This window comes from Hemicordylus capensis, chromosome 2, assembly GCF_027244095.1.
Source record: "Hemicordylus capensis ecotype Gifberg chromosome 2, rHemCap1.1.pri, whole genome shotgun sequence".
Classification (NCBI taxonomy): domain Eukaryota; kingdom Metazoa; phylum Chordata; class Lepidosauria; order Squamata; family Cordylidae; genus Hemicordylus; species Hemicordylus capensis.
The window spans coordinates 116,631,800-116,655,595 of NC_069658.1; the positions used below are offsets into that span (position 1 = coordinate 116,631,800).

The 23,796-nt window shown below is 43.1% G+C and overlaps 1 protein-coding gene and 1 long non-coding RNA gene across 2 annotated transcripts in view; one reads left to right on the forward strand and one right to left on the reverse strand.

Moving 5' to 3' along the window:
- The window catches only part of LURAP1L (leucine rich adaptor protein 1 like), a 38,960-nt gene that overhangs the window by 13,954 nt on the left and 1,210 nt on the right, over positions 1–23,796 (forward strand). The gene's annotated exons all lie outside the window — the stretch shown is intronic.
- Positions 250–16,407, reverse strand: LOC128347269 (uncharacterized). Its single transcript, XR_008317472.1, has 3 exons — positions 16,309–16,407; positions 10,612–10,735; positions 250–713 (listed from the first exon to the last, which is right to left on the reverse strand). It is a non-coding gene; the product is annotated as an uncharacterized LOC128347269 (long non-coding RNA).

A 23,796-nucleotide genomic window follows, 5' to 3' on the forward strand; every position in this document is an offset into this window, starting at 1 on the left:
AAAGCATATGTTGAGATCCTCCTTGTCAAACCACAACTGGAGTTATAAAACTGCTTCAACTGTTGTCCATATGGTCCCTATAAAGATGAAAATGTTGAGTAATCTGTGGTATGCATTAAGTCATAACTTCCAGTGATGTCAAACTAGCAATTCCATAGCATACCATACACTCCAAACACCTACTTCAAGGGGATCCTTGACAGCAGCCAAAAACGTCCAATTCAAACATGACTGCCAAAAATATGCATTTTAGTTTTTACTTTTATTATTTTGCATGCTTTATTTACTCTTTATTATCATTTGTAAAGAATAGAAACCCCTTTCCATTCTAAAGAATGGGTCACATAATGATCTCTTTAGTTCATATATGAAAATTCTTTGTACATTTTTAAAATTGTCGTTTACAAGAGAAAAGGAAAAGGGTAGATTAGCTTTTCAATTTGGTTTAGTCCAAAACTGTGCTATCAGCAGCTTGCTGTACAATTCTTTAGGTGAGCTATCATCTGTCTCTTATTGTTAAGATACCCAACCCCAACAGACACTTAGCAAAATAATGGTTAGATGTGTTTAGGCATGGAAGTATATACGCTGTCCGCAACTAATTATTGTTTACTGGATACATGAGACAGAGTTAAGTGCTTGAGAGACTTGTCATGTGAGTAGTTGTCTGAGTCTGATCAACAGGTTGTTCAATCAGTCCAGGTGAGAAGGTTCTAAAGAGAGACATATTTATTTAGTTAGTTAGATGTATATGTCGCCCTACTCCCATAGGACTCAGGGTGGATTACAAGCAATAACATACAAAGCAACACAGTTCTATAAAATACATCATACATAACATCATAACCACAACCCCATACAGTACTCATTGCATGACATAATAACCATGGATGACCAGATCACTCTACAACCAGCTATCTCAGCGACCGAACACCCGACGGAACATTTCCGTCTTGCATGCCTTACAGAAAGCCAACAAATCATGGAGAGCTCTGATATTATCCGGGAGACCGTTCCATAGAGCCGGGACCACCACTTAGAAGGCCCTGGCTCTCATTGATTGCAGTTTAACATCCCTAGGGCCCAGGATCACCAAGGTATTACTTGTGGCCAATCTCAGGACCCGGCGAGGGACATATCGAACAAGGCGGTCCTGGAGGTATGGAGGGCCCATATCGTGTAGGGCTTTAAATGTTAAAGTTAAAGAACTCTATAGAGCCATGGCGGATGACATTGATGTGGATGTGGGATGAATTTTATTTTTCCTTTGGGAAGATGTACTGGCCAAGTGACTACCAGCACTAAAGGTTATGGCCCGACTTATACAGTTTCAAATCTGGAAATACTGAATGTGCAGTGGGGCATCAGGCCCATGGACCTCAACTGTAGACATGAACATATCTGAACCTAATTCCTTCTCTATGCACAGTGTCTCAAAAAATTAGCTGGGGATTTATGGCAATCAGGATAATTGTACATAGGCTTGCACCATGTGATAGTTGCATGCATGGTACTGGGAGGTACAACTAAGTCCACTGTTCCACCCCCAACAACACACACGTTCCTAATTTTACACTGTCCCAGCCAGCCCTGTGATTTTTTGGGCCAGATCCTTTGCTGCATTCTTCAGCAAGAGAGCAAAGAAGTCTAGCAGCTGAGGAAGCAGAGCTGATGACAGCCTCCTGTATTCTATCCGTACAACTACTGAAATGTTCCCATCCAGCACCTCAAGCATTGGTACATCTTTGTGGCTGCAAAACATACAGTGAGATGGTGTTTATTATTCTAAAGGGAATCGGAGAACTATAGGCCTCTGTCCCAGTTCCCAAGGATAGATTAGATTAACTGTTATGACACAGGAGGCCTCCATAGGCCTTTCTAGCCATGGAAGTAGAAGCATATACCTGGACAGTTATGGTCAAACCAGGGATATTGAACAAATAATTGTTTTCCTGTCGTTCGTGTGTGTGTGTGTGTGTGTGTGTGTGTGTGTGTGTGTGTGTGTGTTTAAAAAACAATTGCAAGGAAGACCCAGTTCAGAGCAGGATCATAGTGCAGGTGAACAAAATTTTAACTCTTTCTCCCACACCACATTTCTACTGAAGATCCCCCCTCCTCAAGCTGCTAACTGGACAAAAAGGTACCTTTATGTGATGGTTCTCTTACATTTAGCAGGGGGATAGCCCCGTTCTTCCCAGTATAGTGCTTTTTCCAGGGGCTGTTTCCTTGTGCCGTCTTTGTGTCTTTTAAATTTTTAATTTTTTTTTTTTAGATTTTCCCTCCCTTTAGGACATGGAACCATCTTTTCATTTATTTTCCTACATAAACTGCTTTGAGATCTTTTTTGTTGAAAAGCAGTATATAAATTACATTATAAATAATAATTCCCTTATGTACCAGAGGCAACAAAAACCATTTTTTGCATCCAGTTAACACATCTATGTTTTTAAATCTTTCTTCAACGGTCTCTCATGACCCAACTGAACACTCTTGGATCAGAAGTCCAGAGTGCATGTGGCTCTAAACCAATTAGGTTAAGAGGGATCAGCAGCTCAGAATCCTCACTTACCTGTCCAAATTCAGGCACAAACAAGAGCTGTCCCACTCACGCAGTACATGTTGTACTGTCTAGTATCTATTCTGACTCCAGAGAATCAACATTTAAAAAGGCAGGCAAAGATAATGCACAGATTTAAAAGCTATCCCCTGAATGTTTATATTACATAGCCACAATTTTGTATTGCTGCTTGAGACAGATGTCCGGAACACATCATAATGAATCTATCAAGTACCATCTGCTCTAAAATTGTCTGACACCAGCAGCCGTTCCTTATCACTGGGCATTGACCTAAATGTTTACACTTGTATTATTATGTCTGACAACATCAGTATATTTGTATGAGGGATTTTCTGAGCATGTCCCTCACTTCCATATGATAAGAAAAGTGCCACAAAAATTCCTTCCCCCTTCTTTTTATTATACAATTGCAGTGTCAACTGCACTAATTCAGAACAGCTTTGAAGATTTCCATATCACCCAGCTTTGTCCATCTCTGTTTCCCAAGGACATGAAAGGGGGGAAAGGAAACATTTGTGGTTCAATAGCTCTCTTTTAGTCCTGATGACCCTCCTGGTGCTGTATGCCAGACATCTGTCTTTTATTACGTGCAACCTAGGCTCCTTCAGTAATAGAAGTGATGAATTAGCCCTCCATTTATACTAATTTCCATGCATAACTAACCTTTTATACCAAGGCTGCACAACTCAAATGCCCTGGTAGGCCGGAACCATTCAGAACTTGGTGTGCAGGGGCCAAGGTCAATTTTTAGTGCATTATTACATTAAAATTAAAAATATTATTAGTTACTTGTGGATCCATAGTTTTAACCAAGGATAGTGACCAGAAAATAGGTCCTGTCCCTGCTCAATCAGTGGGGCTCCCGGAGTGCATGTCAGCCCCAAACAAATGCCAAGTCCTCCAAGTCCTCTCCTTAAATAGCTGTTTTTTTCAATCCCAGGCATACTTACATGGGAGTAATTACATGCAATCCCAGGCATACTTACATGGGAGTAATTACATGCAATCCTAGGCATGCTTACATGGGAGTCAGCCTCACTGGGTACACCATGGAACATATTTGTGAGAAACCACGCACAGGATGGCACTATAAAGCAGTTTCCAGCTCCTGTGTTGCTGCAGGATACCCTGGGAGCCAGTAAAATAGTGCCTGTGGGCCAGATCCGGCCCCCGGGCCTTATGTTGTACGGGCCTGTTATATACAGATCTTAATTCTGAAATGCCTTAGGCCACAACCTTACCTTTACTTGTGAGCTCTTAAACCAGGAGATTTTACTAGTTGGGAAGGTTGCTTTCCACTTTACGCAACCCAGGTTCACAGATCTGTGTACCCAGTGTGTTTAAAGACACATGTTCATGAATGCATTAGGGATGTGCACAAACTGGTTCAGCGCTCCCTTCCTGTTTGAACTGGTTCAAAGGACAGGAGTTGCTTTAAGGGAAAGGGAAGGCACTGCCTACCTGTCAGCCCCTGCCCTGCCGCTTTCCCCCCGCTGGTGCTATCCAAATAGCGGGTGCACTGGGCTGCAGCGTTCCTGCTTGCTGCCTGATCAGCGTCACCATGCTCATGGCTGATGTGTATGGCACACACACGTGCATTGGCCATGAGCATGGCAGTGCTGGTCAGGGCGCAAGCAGGAATTCTGCAGCCCAGTGCGCCCGCTGTTTTGGAGAGCAGTGGCGGAAAAGCAGTGGGGCATGGGCTGACAGGGAGACAGCACCTTCCCTGTCCCTTAAAGCAACCTCCTCCCCCCTGCCCTCCCGGGAGTGCCTGGACAGTTCACGCACATCCCTAGAATGCATGACAGCCACACCTTTTGCTGAAATATCTGTGTAACACCAGCATACATGCAGCTATTGTGTTTGTCCCCAAAAGTGTGGGCCTACCATATGGATATTTAGGATAGAATTTCCTACTGTTTATGTTTTATTGACCTCATTGGATCCTATATAATCAGTTGGCAGCCTCTATTTTGTATCTTGCAGAAGAATGGGCAATAACTCATGTTGTTCATGTTTGTTCAGCAGGAAGTATTTGAAATCCATCCTGGATGCCCAGTGACTGATTTTATATGTTGTTGGAATTAGAATATATTTTCATTTTTTATTATAGGACTGGGCAATAACAGGATCATTGCATGCATCAGTATCGACAAACTGAGCAGTTCCCTTTCAGGAATCTGAGAGTAGGAAAACCTTACCCTCAGAAGATATGGCAAAGAATATACAGAGAGCATTCCCAAAATAATTTTGCTGACAATTAGACAGGGATAACTGATGAAGCCAGCGTGGCTTAGTGGTTAGAGTGCTGGACTAGGCCCGGGGGCCCCCGAGTTCAAATCCCCATTCAGCCATGATACTTGCTGGGTGACTCAGGGCCAGTCACTTCTCTCTCAGCCTAACCTACTTCACAGGGTTTTACTTAAGTATGTAGCACACCTCTCTGGGCTCCTTGGAGGAAGAGCGAGATATAAAATATAAAATAAAATAAATAAACTGTTAACCTTTGTCCAGGATTTCTTGCTAGTGGGGTTGGCAGCTTCAAGACAGGGAGAGGCTGTTCACACGAGCATGAAAAATCAGGCTAAGGGAGCCCAGCCGTTTTTGCATGTACATGTGAACCACTGGGATCACATCCAATTCCCGCGGCACCACAGTCACAAACTAGCTTGTGGAGCCTCCCCTCAAAATGGGGTTAGCAGAGCAAGCGCTCTCCTAACCCTATTTTACCAGTTGTGTGTCAGCTTGCTTGTGCGGTTGCTTGCAGCCATGGCTGGCAGACTCGGGAGGGGGGATCACAATAATGCCCCATGTACTTGCAAAGTTCCAGGGGGCAGGGCAACATGAGGCAACACGCCCTGGCACCCTGACCCTCGGAGCTACTGGCAGGAGCCAGTGCTTGTCTAGGTGGGTGATCCACTTGCCCAAGGAGGGAGAGCTGCTTATCTGCAGGGAAGGTGAGTCTAACCCACCTTCCCCATAGCCCACTCTGGAGACTTTCTCACAGCTCGTGAGAAAAGGCTCTGAGTCTCTGAATATGGATCTAGCAATTTAGGGTCCAATCCAAATATTATTCTTTTTTTCATTGAATTGTATGTGCCCCACACAAACATTGATAAATACAGCATTTGATAGGAGAGAAACAGTTAAATCACTGCAATTATCTATCGATCTATATAATTCACTAAGACGTACCCATGGCTAATCCCGTGTGGCAGCTCTCGCGAGAGTTCACAAGCAAGCTGCTGGGAGAGGGAGAGGAAGTGGCGGTGGGGAGAGAAGGCGGCGGCAGGGCAGGAGAGAAGGCAAGGGGAGAGAAAACAGCGGTGGTGGTGGTGCGGGAGCGGCAGTGTTGGGGAAAGAGAGTGGTGGCGGGCGGGGGAGGGAAAGCGGCTGCAGCCGTGGGGGGAGAAAAAAAGGAGAACTAGAGGCACAGATGCTCTGCACCTGGGCCAGCTAGTTCTGGATAAATCTGTTAATTTGAAATAGAGATCTGTGTTTGAGACTGTAACAAGCTGCTCCTATGTACGGTTACTTAGAAATAAATTCCACAGAGAATAATGCAGATTACTTCCAAATCAAGTTCTAATCTTAAACACACTGCTTTGGTACACCAAAGTATGTACCATTGATTCTCTGAGAAGTAGAACTTACTTCTGATTGATCATGTAAATGGGTGATGTGATATATCAGCAACAACCATCCTACACATTGTGCCACACTAGTGTTCAGGAATCAGGGTGTTGCCAGTTTGATTGCTTAATATAGATTTCTGACGCTGAACTTCATCAAAGGTTCTTCTGCCTGTCTGTCTCTATGTGGATTTGATGAATATCAGTCACCATCTAGATGTCTGTCTCTGTGTCAACAGAATTGCAAAGCATTATTTTTCTCTCTAAAAGTAGGCCAGCAAGTATGTGAAATGCCTAAGTGCTTGGCTCTTGCAATTAAAATAGGCAGAGCATCTCTTGCAAATGGATTTTTATGTCATGCTAGCACTTGGTTGTGGAAGTTCCACCTCTGAGTGACTGTACAAGCAATAGGTCTGGCCAGCCTTTTATTCTTCCCCATTAACATTGACAGGTGTTTGGATGTGGGCCATTGCCAGGTGCTGTGCTTCCTTGTGCTAACTCTGTGTCTGCTTTCAGTAAGAAATAGATGGTCTTAAATAGGCAACTGCCAGAATATACATGTTTTCTCTCCCCCACCCCACCCTCACTTTAATACTGCTGTTAGGAAAGTTTAATCGTTTCGTGTATATCTTGTGCTTCCCCCAAGGTGGCCAAGTAGCATATACTGTCCTCCCCATTCCTTTTATCCTCACAGCAACCTGTGAGGTAGTGACTGTCCCACTGTCACCCAGTGAGCTTTGTATGGCTGACTGGGGATTTGAACCCAGGTCTCCTTGACACTCTAACCATTATAACATGGTTATAATGAGCCCCTGGTGGTGCAGTAGTAAAACTGCCGCCCTGTAACCAGAAGGTTACAAGTTCGATCCTGACCAGGGGCTCAAGGTTGACTCAGCCTTCCATCCTTCTGAGGTCGGTAAAATGAGTACCCAGAATGTTGGGGGCAATATGCTAAATCATTGTAAACCGCTTAGAGAGCTTCGGCTATAGAGTGGTATATAAATGTAAGTGCTATTGCTATTGCTATTGCTATAACATGCTGACTAAATGTCACTACCTTTCTATTTTCAAAAGAGGGCTGTGGACATACTTATCATGGATTTGGGACAGCACCATTTCTGTGGACCTGCAGTAAACTGAGAGAAGATTGTGGCAAGTCTGTAGATCTACCTTTAAACCAATTAAGGTCAAGGGTTCCGTCAGAAACTGTGAAACTACCATGACTGCTCCTTTAAAAAATAATAACTTGAACATCACTCACATAATGTGAGTATTCCAAACAAGTTGTGAGCCTTGGAAAATAAGCAGTGGGATATCGTTTGTAACATTGCCCAACCAAAGTCATTTTAATGTAATTTATTATGATGATGTTATTTTAAAAAACGCTATTGTTCTTTTCTCTACACTTCCAATGCAGCTAACAGGAGAAGTTAAAACCCATTTAAAAATCACAATATATAAAAATAACTGCAACAAAGAACAGAAGTTTGTGCTGGATCCACAGTAAAACCATGATCTAAAACACACTGAGGCTCTTCACACGATTAGTGTGAAGAGCCTCTAAGAGGGTTTGCGGGGAGAGCGGGCTTAGCCCGCTCTCCCCGCAGATGAGCAGACAGTCTGCTCTGGGCGGCCGCAGTGGCCTCCCACACGACTGCCGGCTCCATCACGGAGCTGGCCGGGGCTGGGGAGTTCGGGGGCCGCCCAGCCTCTGAAAGCTCCAGCATGCCCTGCGCGAGCGCTTTTCAGCCTCCTGGTTGGGGGTCTACTCATGAATAGCTATGGCTACTCACAATTTTAAAAAAAAAAAAATTAAAAAAATTAACCCCCTTAAAACTTTAAGGGGCGGCCTACCTAAGCGAGCCAGCTGCTTTTAAGCCTCCAGGCTCGCCTGCGAGCCCGGTGATTTACACGAGCAGCCAAAATCGGGCTAGGCTCTCCTAGCCCGATTTTTGCTGCTCATGGGAATAGCCTCATTGAGGCTTTTCTCACGAGCAGCCCAAAACAGGCTACAGCAGCTAAGCACGGGCTTGGCTGCCTGTGAGAACTGGCAAGAGCCAAGTGCCACCATGGCACCAAACCTGCCTACGAAGCCCACCAGTTAGCCAGTGTTAACAGTGTACGCCCTTAACTTTGGCTAACTACTCAGGTATGAGTGCCTGTTGCTCCCAGCTGGTGCTGGCACAGGAGCAGGCTTCTGGCCATCACCGAGGGGATCCCTACCATGCACCACACACGCATGAGGTACATTGTGGCATTTTCGGGGGCCACAGAGGCCCAAACCAGGCCACAGCCAGCCCGGGCTATCATTTGGAGACCGGTGGGTGGCTTGGAAGAGCCCCTGCCACTTGCTCCCCTGCCTCCTCTAAAGATATGGAAGCTGCTTTCTTTAGCTATCCCTCACACCCCACCTTAACCATTAGGATTAGGGATGCCATTCACTTGTAAAGGAGAATCTTCAAGGATTCCCCTTTACAGGTATACCCGAGCCAGCCAGCAAGCTGCTTCTTCAAACCAGGGGCTGGGCTGGTTCGAATTTGGACCACCTGAAATGGGCCAGCTAGATGTCAAGCCCGGCTCAAAGCAAGCTGGCTTGCACAGCTCTAATTTAGCACTTAGCAATAGCAATAGCACTTACATTTATATACCGCTTTATAGCCGGAGCTCTCTAAGCGGTTTACAATGATTTAGCATATTGCCCCCAACATTCTGGGTACTCATTTTACCGACCTCAGAAGGATGGAAGGCTGAGTCAACCTTGAGCCCCTGGTCAGGATCGAAATTGTAACCTTCTGGTTACAGGGCGGCAGTTTTACCACTGTGCCACCAGGGGCTCATGAACTTAAAATTTAGAGTTTAAAGGTCACCACCAGCACCTTGATGCTGGTTATCAGCACCCAGACAAGACCCTCGCAGCTGCATTATGCACCAGCTGAAGTATGTGAAGGAACTTCAGGGGCAACCCCACACAGAGTGAGTTGTAGACAGGGGTGCTGTTAGGCACAGACTTGGGAGCCCAGGTCCATGTGCCCACTTCTAAAGAGCCCCATGATGTTCCCCAAGGGAAAAGAGGGCCCCTTTTATATTTCTTGAATGGCTTGTCCTAGACTTCTGAAATTTGGCACAGACATAAGACAGGTTATCAGGACTTTGTGTATTCATTTTTAATGATTTTTTTAAAAATTGAAATAATTCAAAACAGTCCTACAGGTGGATTATTTCATGGTAGAAAATTACACAAACTTCTGCAACTGGGAACCCATCCCCCACCCCCACTGCCGCTTTGCACCATCATTTTAGCCTGTTCAGCAAAGGTTTTAAAACTTCAGGTTTTAGAGGGGTTTTTTTGTTTTTTAATTTGCTTAAATTGTGTCAATGTTTTAATGGTTTTCAGATTGTAAACTGTATGGGGTAGTATAAAAATGTAATGAATAAATAAAATCCCACCCCCATGTGAAGGATTCTGCTCTTTGCCTCCATTAAAAAGTGAAATGTGACTCCCTTTTTTCCCATTACCAGAATGGCTCGGCTTAGAGTTCTGAAATTGGGCACACATGTTGCCTAAGATTGCAGGTCTCTGTTTTGATTTCAAGGAAATAGGTCAATCCTATGATTTCTAAATGATTTTCCCCTACTGCAGTAATGCTTCCAGAAACCATTATTTCTATCCATACAGTACTTCACATCTACTGAAAGTGGAGCTTACTATCTCAAAAAACAAACAACATTTTTTGAACTAATGCACTATGCTCAAGTTGGTTTTTGATCCAAAAGTGAACTGCGAAGAAAGGGGGCATGTGTTGTGCTTAAAGCATGTGAACTGCAAAGAAAATAAATAAAACCACAAATGTGTTGTGGTTTTAATTTATTTTCCTTATGAATGCACTATTAACCGCATTGGGATTGTTTTAATGAAAGGCAGTATACAAATTTAACAAAAACAAAGCTCTCTCTTGCTTGCTCTCTCTCTCTCTCTCTCTCCCTCCCTCCCTCCAAGTGAGTTTTTTGTTTGAACTGTGAAGCAAGGGACACATGTGTCGCAGTTAGTTTGTGAATGGTCAAGAAGCCATGTGACTCCATTGTGGCTTGCATAGTCTTTGTAGCCTTCTTTCCAGTAGGCTTATGAGATCACCTGGCATTCTGTGTGTGTGTGCATCCATGTTTCCATGTGTGTACACCCACCCCATCAAATTCTCAATTCCTGGACCTCTGGTTGTAAGCCTGCCTACAATAAGGATGTGGATAACCATGGCCAAGTATGGCCAAGTTAGGAATGCATATAGCTGACACAGCAGTTTAAGCTGGGCAAAGGCTCTCTGCATCTATGTGTAGTGCCTGGTCCAGAAGCGTAACTCCATTTAGAACAGGTTTATATACCATCCATAAAGCGGTAGATCTGACCTCATTCCTGCCTAGGTTAAATCCCAGTCGTCAGCCCATCCAGCCTTTCACTGCTTTCAGACACTGATTCAGTGCATTGATCACATCTCCAAATTTAGTTTGCCTTCAGCTGTAATTTCTTCTACTGTATGAAAGAAGTAACTAGAATTAGTATAAGAAGCAATCCTACAAGTTTCTATTAAACATCCCATGTAATTTAAGGCAAAATGTGTTTGTTAAGATGAGAGAGTTTCAGTCCACAGTCACTTATCTGAGCTGAAGGGGCTATTCCCATGATCAGCCAACATCAGGCTAGGGGAGCCTAGCCCGATTTTGGCTGATCTTGGGAGCCACTGGGTTCGCAAGCGATCCCAGTGGCTCCCAGGCGGTTAACACGCCTAAATACCCCTCCCCTAAAACCGGGTTTGCGGAGCAAGCACTCCACAAACCCTTTTTAAAAAATCACAAGTAGCCATGGCTACTCATGAGGAGACCCCCGGTGGAGAGGCAAAAAGCCGTCTCCTGGCTCCGGGGGTCTCGCCAGCATGCCCTGCGCGCTCGCTTAGGGCATGCTGAAGCTTCCAGGGGCTGATTGGCCCCTGCTCCCCGCTGGCTCTGTCATGAAGCCAGCAATCATGTGGGTGGCCGATCCAGCCACTCAGGGCTCCCTCCCCACTCAGCTCACCAAACCGGGTCTCACCGATCATGAGACCCAGCTCAAAGTGTATTTGTAGATGGCTGAAACACTGGGCTGTTGCTGAAAAATGTGCTTTATGTTTCAGTCATGTTATGAATGGCGGCATTCGGTCTAGCTAGTTACAAATAAGTATATGATGCACTGGGTTAGAGAAATTGGTTGGCATATTGACTGCATTATGCCTTAATGCTTCCTTAAAAAGGCCTTCAGGATGGGGCAGACAATAAATCCAACTAATTAAAATGCACACATGCATTAAATTGTTTGCATACCTTTAAATAGGAATTTAATTAAGGTCATGTCAAACCTGGGTCCTAGATCCTGTTTCCAGAATCAAGATAAGGCTTTCCCGCCCCAGTGCACAGTACCCACTGCACTTGGCCCTTCTCCAGAACTTCATGGTGCTTCATATCAATATGCACATTCCAGTCTCCCTTGTCCAATCACTGGCTAAATGTTGTATGGATCCATATGATTCAAGGCTACTGTAATGACTACTAGTAGCTACTTTGAATATATTTCAATTCAATTCACATTATATTCAGAAGATTGTGCAAGACAAGACTAAAATATACTACTAATAGGGCAAAGACAGAGAGACCAGGGCAATATGATAAGAGGCTCCAGTATCGGCGAGGGGTTTTTAGGCCAGAGAGGAGGCAAGGGGGTTTGGGGGTTCTTGACAGGAAACTGAGCCTCTCTTGAATCTTTGGGATATTGTGAAATAGTTGACAAGAAGATGTGCTGAACTCTAGTATAGGTCAGCTGCAGAGGCGTAACTAGGGAAAACGGCGCCCGGGGCAAGCACTGAAATGGCACCCCCCTCCCACTGTGCCCCCCCCGTCGCCCCCCCAACATACTACATTATACTTAGGTTTTTCCTCACAAGCGCCCGCCGCCACCGCCAAGCCAGGCCACTGACTGGCTGTCAGGCGCCAGCAAAGCAATGGGGGGGGGCGCAGGCGGTGCAGAAGGGACCACTTGTGGGGAAGGGGGCACTGACGCGCTCCCTTGATTGCTGCAGCACTGCTGCACTGAGCAGGAAACATTTGTATTAACAAAATTTAATTTTTTTAAAAAAAAAATTTAAATTTTTTTTTAAAAAAATTGGTCATGGCGGCGCCCCCCATGTGACCAGAAAAGATGGCGCCCGGGGCACGTGCCCCCCCCGCCCCCTATAGTTACGCCTCTGGTCAGCTGATATGGAAATCTTCTGAAGCATGAGAAGAAGAGAGAAGAATGGACTAGTGTCTTCAGTGAGCCAGTTTTCTCAGTCATTTATGGCCTTGTCATGATCACCTCACTGAGCACTATGGAGGACAAATGACATAAACTCAAAATAAAGTACCTACATATGAGGCTGATTCACACACTCCCTCGATTATCTCTGGTTCTCTGTTCGCAGTTTCAGCTGTTTGTGGTTGGGCTATATCTACCCAGTTTCTTATCGTGGGGATGAATTTCTGCCATTTGTGGTTCCAGTGCATTTACTTCACACTTCTGGTGTCATTTCCAGATTAGAGGCACTTCTGGAGGCAAGCGTGGACCATGTTGGTCCTTCCACCGCCAGAATTGGAGGATTTTTTGGGTAGAATTAAGAGGGTTTGGTAGGCCATTATAGGAGGAGCTGGGGAGCTCATGTGGCCATGGTACAGTGCTGTACCCATCACTCCCATAGGCACAAGGTTTCAATTATCGCAGTTTTGGCATTTGCGGTGATAGCGGAGAATGTAACCACTCATGATAATTGAGGGCCTCCTTTATGTCACTTGTGAAACCCAAGTTCTCACAAGCTGGAAATGAATGGAGGCCTAATTCAACTGTGTGAACCAGGCTCTAGTCTGAGGCTCTACACATGACTGGTGTGTAGAGTCTTAACGGGCTTTGCAGAGAGAGCAGCCTTTAAACCTGTTAATCTGGTTTAAATTGGGCTAAGGGAGGAGCAATTAGGCGGGCTAGCCACCGTGGAACCACCAGGATCACCTGCGATCCCAGCGGTTCTCACCATCCACAGAAACCAGGCTGGGCTCCCTTAGCCCAATTTCTGTGGATAGTGGAAATAGTTTCTCAGTGTCAAGCCTACTCACAGTAGTATATACCCAGGTATATAATCTGCAATGAGGACTACATTCACATCAAAATATCATCAATATGCATGAAATGTCCCTTAAATTGCTCCTCAAGCCTATGCAAGACCCTCCTGTTCATTTCTAATAGGACTGGTCCAAGCAGTGTTTAATGAATCAGAGTGATAGCTGTGTTGTTAATTTACAAGAGAATGAGTTCTGTGTATATATTCACCTTTTACACCCTTTTTAAAAATGTACCATTTTATATATCTTCACTGCTTTTAGCAGAAGCACCTGTACTAGGCACTAATACTGTCTGACCCCGATCAATACGTAGCAATTGATAACATTAGCATTTTAGGATGGGTTTGCATGTCTCCTTTTTGTACCATAATTAAAACTTTTGTGGTTGCTTCTGTTAAATCCATGTTCTGGCTGGGTTTGATACCCTTTTGGCTCCCCTGTAACCATTTGCTCTGTAAGGCTTGCCTAGAACAGAGCAAGAGAACATCCATTTATGGAATTGGATTCCAGATGCTGTGAAACGAGAGATGGGAAAGCAGCAATATGTCTCTAACTTTAGAGGCTTCACAGTAGGTCTGGAGAATCTGCAGAGTGTGTGTATGTGTATGTGTGTGTGTATATGTATGTATATACAGTATATACAGTGTGTGTGTATATATATATATACACACACACATATATATGAAATGATAGGCAGGATCTGAGTGTGCTTATTAATCCAGATTTCCAGGCTGCTGATGCACTGTACTGTCATAATCAATTTCTACAATCTCATCATAACACAAGTGCAGAAAATGATACACAGCACAAGCAAAAAGTCAGGCAGTAATGGGGAAATAATATTTTCATCAAATAATGAAGAATTCTTACAAAGCAAAGAGTGTAGATTGTGATTATTATTCACATTTTGAGTTTGAGGGTGGTTTTGTTTTGTTTTTTAGATCTAACTATATTCTATGCAAAAGAGGCCGAGCCCAAATAGAAAAATAGAATTGGAATAGTTTATGTGGGGTGCAGAAATATTTTCCATATAGATAACAAAAGTAATAACAACATTAAAATAGCACTCCTTTTTGACACACCCTTTGAATGGAAACAGTCATAGAGCCCAATCCAACCAAAGATGAGAACTTTTAAGTTCTCTTGCTTTCAGGGATATAATAGATCTCAAATGAAATTGGCTTAATGGTGCTTAGTGGTTTGTGCTCATAATTCAAATACAGCAACACATGCATTTAACATTTCCTCTGCTTTGCAAGCTTCTGTAAACTAAGAACAGTCATCATAAAAGTTAAAGAGGGAATGATATGCAGTAGCCCCATTAAAACCCATACTCCAGAGTAAAGTGACTTGTGGATTGTAACCCAAGTTTTCAGTTGGTTCTTCACAGCAGCTCCATGCGTTATGGGCATACTTGTGAATCTTCATATTGTGAAATAACTCCTGGCAGTTCATACTGGCAAACAATGCCATCCTTGGCCACTCATAAGCAACATGTGGAATGATGCCACGGTGGTACAGTTGTCTTCACATTCCCATAGAAGACCTCCATTCCCACAGCACTTTTAGAAATGCATCTCTGCTTTCCTCCATGCCTGTAAATGGCTTGGGCCCTGGGTATTTAAGAGAACATCTTCTTCGTCATGAACCCCACCGCACATTGAGATCATCAGGAGGGGTCTGTCTGCAGTTGCCACTGGCTCGTCTGGTGGCTACTTGGGCACGGCCCTTCTCTGCTGCTTCCCCGAAGCTTTGGAATGTGCTCCCTGCTGAAATAAGAGCCTCCCCATCTCTGTTAGCTTTTAAAACATCTTTAAAGACCCATCCAGGCTTTTAATTAAATATTGTTTTAATAGTTTTAACATTAAACATAGCCCCAGCAAACACACAATCCCAGAGCCTGGGTTAACCCTGGCTAAGAGTCAGATTTAAAAACAGGGTTAAACAGCACTGCCCCACCAGAATCAGGCCTGATCTCAGCGGTTCTCACGTGCAGCCTAATCCAGGCTGGGCTTCCCTAGCCTGTATTAGGGTGTGTGTTCAAAATCCTTCTGAACAAGCTCATATTAATGTTATCATCACATCACATGTTCCAGGGTTTCACATGTTCTGTGGCCTTCAGAGCTGGTTCTGGAGCAAAGCCTTAGTGAGGTGCAGCACAGCCTTAACCCTGAATATTTGTTAAGAGGTTATAGAATCAACCAGCAGGTTTCCTTGGCTGATGAGATATGAATCTGAAAATGATTTGCTAGTGGGAATCAGGAGTAGTATGTTGTCTCATGGATCCTAGATTATCCCAGGGATGACAGTGTTTTGTTTTTGACTAAAAGTATGATATTTTACATACAATCAATTAGCAACAATCAAGCTGTAGAATAACTTTATCATTAGTTATAGATATGCCTTTATCTAAGAAAAACAGAGAATACAATCCAACCAAGTTAAGCACTGCTCAGACCAGTTAATCTCAAAGGGATAATTAAATATGTTTCATTAAAGGCCTACAGGTTTAACTTTAAATGGATCATGCCCATAATTTGTTATACAGGAGAACCCTGTTATTCACGGGGGTTCCTGTGGGGGGGGGGAGGTGGATAGCGAATGCATGGATGATGGAGCATTAGGGCTATGGGAATTGGGGGTTAGGTTCCCAGACTGCAGAAAATCAGCAAAAATCACTGTTCCCCTCTGATTCCCCCCCTAGTCACCCCTTAATGACCCCCCCCCAATGCCCTACTGTGCTCCAGAGTTGCCCACAGTGCTGAAAACCATGGTTTTTGTCCCATTTTTTAAAAAGAAAATGAGCCATAAAATTGCTCCTGAACATAAAATGGCAGCTGGAAATGACCTCCAAGGTAATTTCTGACCACCCCTTACCCTCAGATATGAGGCTTAACCCTCCCCACCATTTCCCCCCTCTGCATTTACCAAAGTCGGTGCTAATTACCCGTCCGTGGATACACGAAACTGTGAGTGCTGGACACACAATTAACAAGGTCCTCCTGTAACCTGAAGCACTGGTTGCTTAAACATTCATGTAGAGGTAGAAAAAACAGTGCTGCTCATAGCCGCTTATAAAAACAGAGCAGACATTCTGTAATCATTAGATATGACTCTATTCTAATCTGGTCCCTCCTGTAAAAGTACATCTGGTGCTGGCCTGTGATTTATATGGCTGTCAAACAGAACTGAACAGTATTTTGTTGATTTACATTGGTTGAATTGATTTAGGCATGACTGTTTACTAATCTGGTTATAGTGGCAACATTTAAACTATTGAACTATTAAAATACTAAGACTGTCCATTTATTTATTTATCATATTTATATACCACCTGATATGTGCATCTCTAGGCGGTGTACACAATTAAAAACAGAACAAATATACAACAGAGTAAAAACAATTAAAACAATTTCACAGAAAAACAAGTTAAAACAAACTCACAGGATAAAAACAATTGAACAGTCTAAAATTAGTTTCCGTTAAAAGCCAGAGAAAACAGGTATGTCTTGAGGGTCTTCTATTTTATCAGGGACTTTATAAAATAAATTACCCTGAGGGGCATTAATTATGTCTGAAAGAGTCAACCTTTTTACAAGTAGTTCAGGAGTATCAAGCATCTTGTGGGAGCGGAGAGCAAGAATTTTTGCCAGATGAGCATTTCCAATTCATTGCATGTTATGCCTGCTTAAGTCCTGTTTGCACTGATGCACCTTAAGAACTGAACAAGACACTTGGGTCCTCCATATTTCAATGGGAATGAAATAAACTTTAGCCCTCTTACGATATGCTGGTGGCATGAAAGATACTACAGTACAATGCTTTTCTGTCCTACCAGGTAACATGAGGAAGCCCAGACCCTATGAGAGAAGCCCATTCTGCAGCGCCTCCCCTCATGAATGTTGCTCCTCATGAGGCAACATTAGAATGGGGATGTGCTACAGTGTGGGCTCCTCCATATATATATATTTTTTGTATTTTTAAATTGTTTTAATTGTGTCATTGTTTTAATGGTTTAGGTTGGGGACCGCCCAAGGACTTTTTTGTATGGGGTGGTATAGAAATGTAAGGAATAAATAAATATGATCTGGAACTTCTCACGCTACCTCAGTAGGTTAGGAAGCAGCTCCCACACCAACAGCATAGTGGAACTATGGGTGTAAGACCTGCCTTAGTTGTTTTGTACTGAGCCCGCTTGTACTGGTGGAGCATGATGTGTACTTCTGGAAGTGAATGAGGAAGCCTTTTTGGGCCAGGAAGTTCTTTGCACATTAAAATGTTTGCACCCTCTAAGCAGGGTTGTCCTGAATGTGTATTAAAATAGAAATACCTACCTAGTAGCAACTTCCCATTTGTGTCTTGAAACACTGAACGAGGTACTTCCCAGTTGCATGCAATAAGCTGGGCTGGATGTATGTGGCAATTCCATAGAAACACGAGGGGGCACAACTTACAGCTTCCTAAGAAAGCTTCCCCCCCCCCACTTTAAAGTAGATGTTTAGCCTTTATCATTATGAAGCTGGGTTTAAAAATATGTGGGAGATGCAGGGTGAAATTTCAGAGACCAGTCAAGTTGCAAAATAAGATCTCCAGGAAGTAGAACTGCAATTCCCCAAATAGATTTTGGGCCATTCCCATAGCTAGCAGAAGTAAAAAATTTAAAATGCAAGACTATAAAAAGAGAAGAATAAATTATGTAAAACAAGATATGATATTAAGCATAGTGTGCTGCTTGATTTGTACAATTCTATACAGTTTGCAGAATTAAACATTTTTCACTTTAGAATTTTGATAGATTTTTTAAAATATAGGAGATTGATGGATGGATGGATGGATGGATGGATGGATGGATGGATGGATGGATGGATGGATGGATTGAACAGCCTTTCTGCCTTGACTGTGGCACCCAAGGCAGTTTGCAATACTGAAACAAATAATAAAAAATGTTACATGGCACTAACGTGACAATAATTTGGACAACTTATAGCAAGGTACTGAAGTCTGCTACTAAAAATAGGAGGAATTTGCTAATATGATAGCCCTTTAGGCTTGGATAGTGATTTAGTATTATTATTATTATTTACACAGTCAGACTGGTGTTATTGACTGGTTTATTTTATCCAGACATCGAGTCCTTCCTAAGGACTTGGGATGGCTGGATTTTATTATCAGTGTTGTTGCTGTTGTTATTATAGACAATGTCGCAGAATATAGGCTGTTCCCAGTAATGCGGCTTTTTGTAATTGGCTGATGGTGATTTCTGTGGCCCCTATGGTGTTGAGGTGCTCTTCAAGTTGTTTTGGAATTGCACCTGGAGCACCAATTACCACTGGGATTATTTTGGTCTTCTTCTGCCACAGCCTTTCAATTTCAAATTGTAGATCTTTGTATTTTGTTGTTTTTTCTATTTCTTTTTCTTCTATTCTGCTATCCCCTGGTATTGCTATGTCGATTATTTTAACTTGTTTTTCTTTCTTCTCGACTACAGTTATATCTGGTGTATTGTGTGGCAGATGTTTGTCTGTTTGTAGTTGGAAGTCTCACAATATTTTTGCATCTTCATTTTCTACAACTGTTTCAATTTTATGGTCCCACCAATCTTTAGCTACAGGTAGCTTGTACATATTATTATTTATTTAGACATGTGTATGTTGTTTGGATAGAGAAAGGTAAATCTCTGATTGCAATTGTGTTGCATTTCTAACATAACTATGGGTTGGAAATATAATTAGAGTTACAGTTGACAATATTACTGAGTATATTTCAGGATCAATCAATGGACGAGTTCTCATGCTCCACTGTTGATATTTAAAATTAATGTTCATGGAGGAAAACTAAGTGAAAATTCAAAAGAGCACTAGAAAATCAGCAGTGCTAGTAACATTACTGAAATATCTGTATTCCAAGCTTTCAGAATTCAAATTCTAGGTATCCATTGTTAATTCTCCCTACCATTCTCCTTAAGTATCTAGACTCTGGGATCCAGTCTTCTGTTTATGTAACGTAAACAATAAACCTGAGGGGCAGCCTATACATTACGTTAAGCATATGCTTTACTGTGATGTGCTTGTTATTTTTTATTCCCTAAATAGCTGCTGCTGGGGGGCAGTTCGGACTGGGACCATGGCATAGCAGGAAGAGGGCTATAACCCTGTGCCCCTGACCCTAGTCCCAGTCCATATCACCCCTTCCCCACAGCTGCTATGTGCCCCAGAAGGGAACTTCCCATTGGTACTGTTTGCTATCTTAGATCCAGATTGTAAATGTAGAATTGTGAGGGAAGTGTAGAGGGAGCAGTCAGAATGGCAGAAACTCTAGGGTGAAACTAGGATTCTGGGGAAGGAGGATGGGTGATACTGAGGACAAAGGTGGAGTATGGAAAATGAGGGAAGAACGGTTCTTCCTCTCTTGAAATGTGAGAGGGATATAAATGGAGGAGGGAGCGGAAAACATGTGGGAATTCTTGAGGAAGAATGTACCAGTCCTTTGGCCAGTGGTCAGAAACCATGGATCTAAACCATGAGAGCAATAATGTTAAAAAAGAAGGCAGTGTGTAATTCAGGATAGTTTGACTGAGCTGATATTTTGAAAGAATCCATGGAAGGAATCATATGCAGAAAGAAAGAAAGAAAGAAAGAAAGAAAGAAAGAAAGAAAGAAAGAAAGAAAGAAAGAAAGAAAGAAAGAAGGTGGCTTGCCAAAACAAGATAAAGAGCTCACTTCCTCAGAGTCTGGATTTTTTTCCCTTAGCTCATTGTGAGCGAACAATGCAGATGTTATATTCATATATAGAAAAACAGAGGGCTTTAAGAGAACAGTATAAAAGATTATATTTCACAATAGATTGTATTCATTTTTCAAAAACATCCTCTGTTGACTAAAACCCACTCTGACTATCAACATGTCTACAGTGTTTCTCAGTTGAGACTTATTCACTAAAACAATTAGGCTAGGCTATATAATCTAAACTAACTAAAAAAATTCTTATTTGAAGGCAAGTGCTCTTAATGTTTAGAATTTTGATTAAAGTAACCAAAGATTATACTTCTTGCAGGTGTATATATAGAATACTGAAAGAATCCCTCTATCATGAAACTGTTCTAAAATCTAAAAATTAAAAAAACCAATAATTTCTCCAAGTGTGGAGTGGGGATGTGCAGAACGTTTTACGGTAGGAACGTTCCAATCAAAATGGGTCATTTAGAGTGTTTTGAACTCAAAACAAAACGCCCTCCCAATAAAGGGCCTGTTCTGAGCTCGGAACAAACAAACCCATTTTGACTGGAACAGTTTGACATTCTGAGTGCCATTTTGGAGGACTGTTTTTTATTGCTAATTAGTTTTCTGGCATTGGCTTGTGATCTCCTTGCTTCTTGGTTGGCTTGTTATCATACAAATCAAGTGTTGTCGTGAATAACTGTGCCCCCATTTGCTGGGGGGAGGGGGAAACGTTTGGAGGGAATTTCAAAAGGCATTCAAAGGGACTGGGAGGCAATGCTAGGAAGTAATGTATTAAGAGTCATAATTGTGTGTGAGAGAGAGCAACGTGTCAATGGCAATTTTTAGCAATTTTTGGACAGTCTTTGAAATGTGTGTTCTGTGTCGCAGGGGGGACAGATTCCCTTTTATGCTGCTTCTGCATTGTTATTCAAGGCAGAGTTGCAAAATGCATTGCAAATTGCATTGCAAAACTGTTCTGGCCATAGGGAACAATGGAGAACTCGAAAAACCCCATTGTTTCCCATAGGTAGCTTCTAGGGACACCAAACTGGGTTGTATGGTAGGGCATGATGGGTGCTACCTACAACCCAACCCACCAAAGGGCAAGTGGGTGATTATTAACAAATGTTTAACCTTTCCCCTAAACCCCCATCGAAAGGGGGCTGTTTTGACAGAACAAACTCAAGCCATTCCAGCCATCAGTGTTTCGTTTCAAGCTCGAAACAAAATGCAAAATCCATGTTGTGCACATCCCTAGTGTGGAGGGTGCACCCCCTAACTGAAGGGAAATCTAAAAAATATATTCACTGAAACTGAATCACACACACACACTGGGTTGATTCCACACTAGGTTAATCATGACTAAGCACCATTGAAATAAATGAGACATTAATCCCAGTGCCACTTAACCATGATTGACTGGATCCTCTGGATCCTCATGATTAATCTGGATCCTCTTCACTGGCAGTAAAGCTTAGTAAAAATCCACTGAATAGCAACAACAATGTCCCCAGATTGTTGTAATTCCAGAGGGGAACCTTGGCCCACTCAGAATAAAAATGCTGAGGTTCATCCCCCCCACCCCATTTATTACTGCAGATGAACTAAATTTGCCAAGTTTCTCTTTCCTATATCATCTTGAAGGTGGTTAGAATTCAGAGTTATCCATTCTACATCAGTAAGCAGGTGTTTGTAGATATCTGCATATATACATCATAGTTTTGGATTCACACCATAACCTTAAAAATCATTGAGGGAGGGGAAAAGATAATATAATAGAAATTCTGTCTCTGATTTACTGGTAGCACATCCTTGCCCATATATGATTCTTCTATAATCTTGAGGCGGGGTCTCACAATCAGTGAGACCCACTTTTGCCAGTTTTGCAGGCAAAGCGGGCTAGGTCCGCTCTCCCCGCAGACGAGCAGGGCGAGAGCCCTGGGCGGCCGGATTGGCAGAGCCATGATGGAGCCGGCAGGGGCTGGGGTGTTCAGGGGCCATGCGGCCCCCGGAATCTCCAGTATGCCCTGCGCAAGCACACAGGGCATACTGAAGAGACCTCCAAGCTGGGTGGCTGCTTTTCAGCCTCCTGCTGGGAGTCTACTCATGCGTAGCCGCGGCACAGAGCCGCAGCACATAGCTACTCACGATCCCCAAAAACGGGTTTGCGGAGCACTCTCTCTGCAAACCTGGTTTAAGGGGTGGGCTACTTGAGCGGGTTACCCGCTTAGGAACCACCGGGCGTGCAGCCGAGCCCAGTGGTTCCCACAGTGGGACGAAATCGGGCTAGCAGAAGCTAGCCCAATTTTGCCCCATCGTGTGAATAGCCTCCTTGTCTATGAATGAGTCTTTGTGTTTTCCTTCTGCTCATGAGCCAGGGGAATTGCCATTAGAAAGTAGAGATGACAAGAAGGCAATGGGCTGGATCTGGGAGGAAAAGTACAGGAAGCAGAGTTGAAAGGCATGTCTAGGGAAGAGTCAGTAAATCAGTCCCCTCCATCCACTCCCAATTATTTGCATTGTCTCACCCCAAGAAGGACTTGGGGTTGTAACAAAATGAGAAGAGTGTAGAAAAGGTGGCAGACAGAGGCAGAGAGACCAAGGGAAGAAGGAAGAACAAAGTAAAAAAGAACAAGTTGTTCTAGGAAGAACTAATCTGCCTACTTTTCTTTCACTATCCCTACAAATTTGGTCCAAATAGGTTAGGCAGTTCACTAGTTAACCCACTTGCACCTTAAATGTTCATGCGTCCGCCACCTTGAATTGGGGTGGATGACATCATCACAAACTATGTGTTTGAGGTGTCCATTCAACTTATTGAATTTGGTACAACTCGGTTCCCATTTATACCTCAAATGTTCAGGTGTCTGCCATCTTGAAAAAGGGTGGATGACATAATTACAAACTATGCCCTTGAGCCATCCCTATGCGTCCTGACACCTGTACCAAATTTGGTTCAAATCAGTTAGGTGGTTCATAATTGTGCCTCAAATGTCCGTGTGTCTGCCATTTGGACCATCATCACAAACTATGCCATTGAGGCATCCCTATGTGTCCCTACAGCTTACAGTGTCCCTACACAAGTTAGCCCACTTGTGCCTCAGAAGTTTACATGTCCACCATCTTCAATTGGGGTGGATGATGTCACCACAAACTATGCCATTGAGATGTCCCTACAACTGTACCCGATTTGGTTCATATTGGTCCAGGCATTGCAAAGTTGATGGGGAGGATGGACACACACACGGAATGCCAGGTGATCTCATCAACCTACTGGCAAGCAGGCTAAAAACAGAGCTTGATTTCTTCAATGAATTCTATTGCTGGTTTTTGTGAAAATTTGATGGTAGACCCCTGAGGGAGTTGTCCCATTTTATAGAACATAAGGACATCTTGGCAAATAAATAAACCCGGGAAGAGGGAGATGGGAGGTTAAGGCTGTCACTTGCCTACCCACTCAGCTGTGACTAATCTTGTAGGTCATGTTTTCACTCTCATTCCAAGCATTTGGTAGTTAGTAATTTGTTGCTCAAGCAGTTCGCCTTCTGTGCTTAGCTTATATTGTATCAGAACCAATGGGACTAGTAATCCGTGTAATGCTAATTTCAGCATTGGCCTAATTTTCCTCTGTTTATGCTAATGAGAATTTAAGTGATGACTTCCCAGAGAAATAGAGCTAATTATACAGGTACTATGT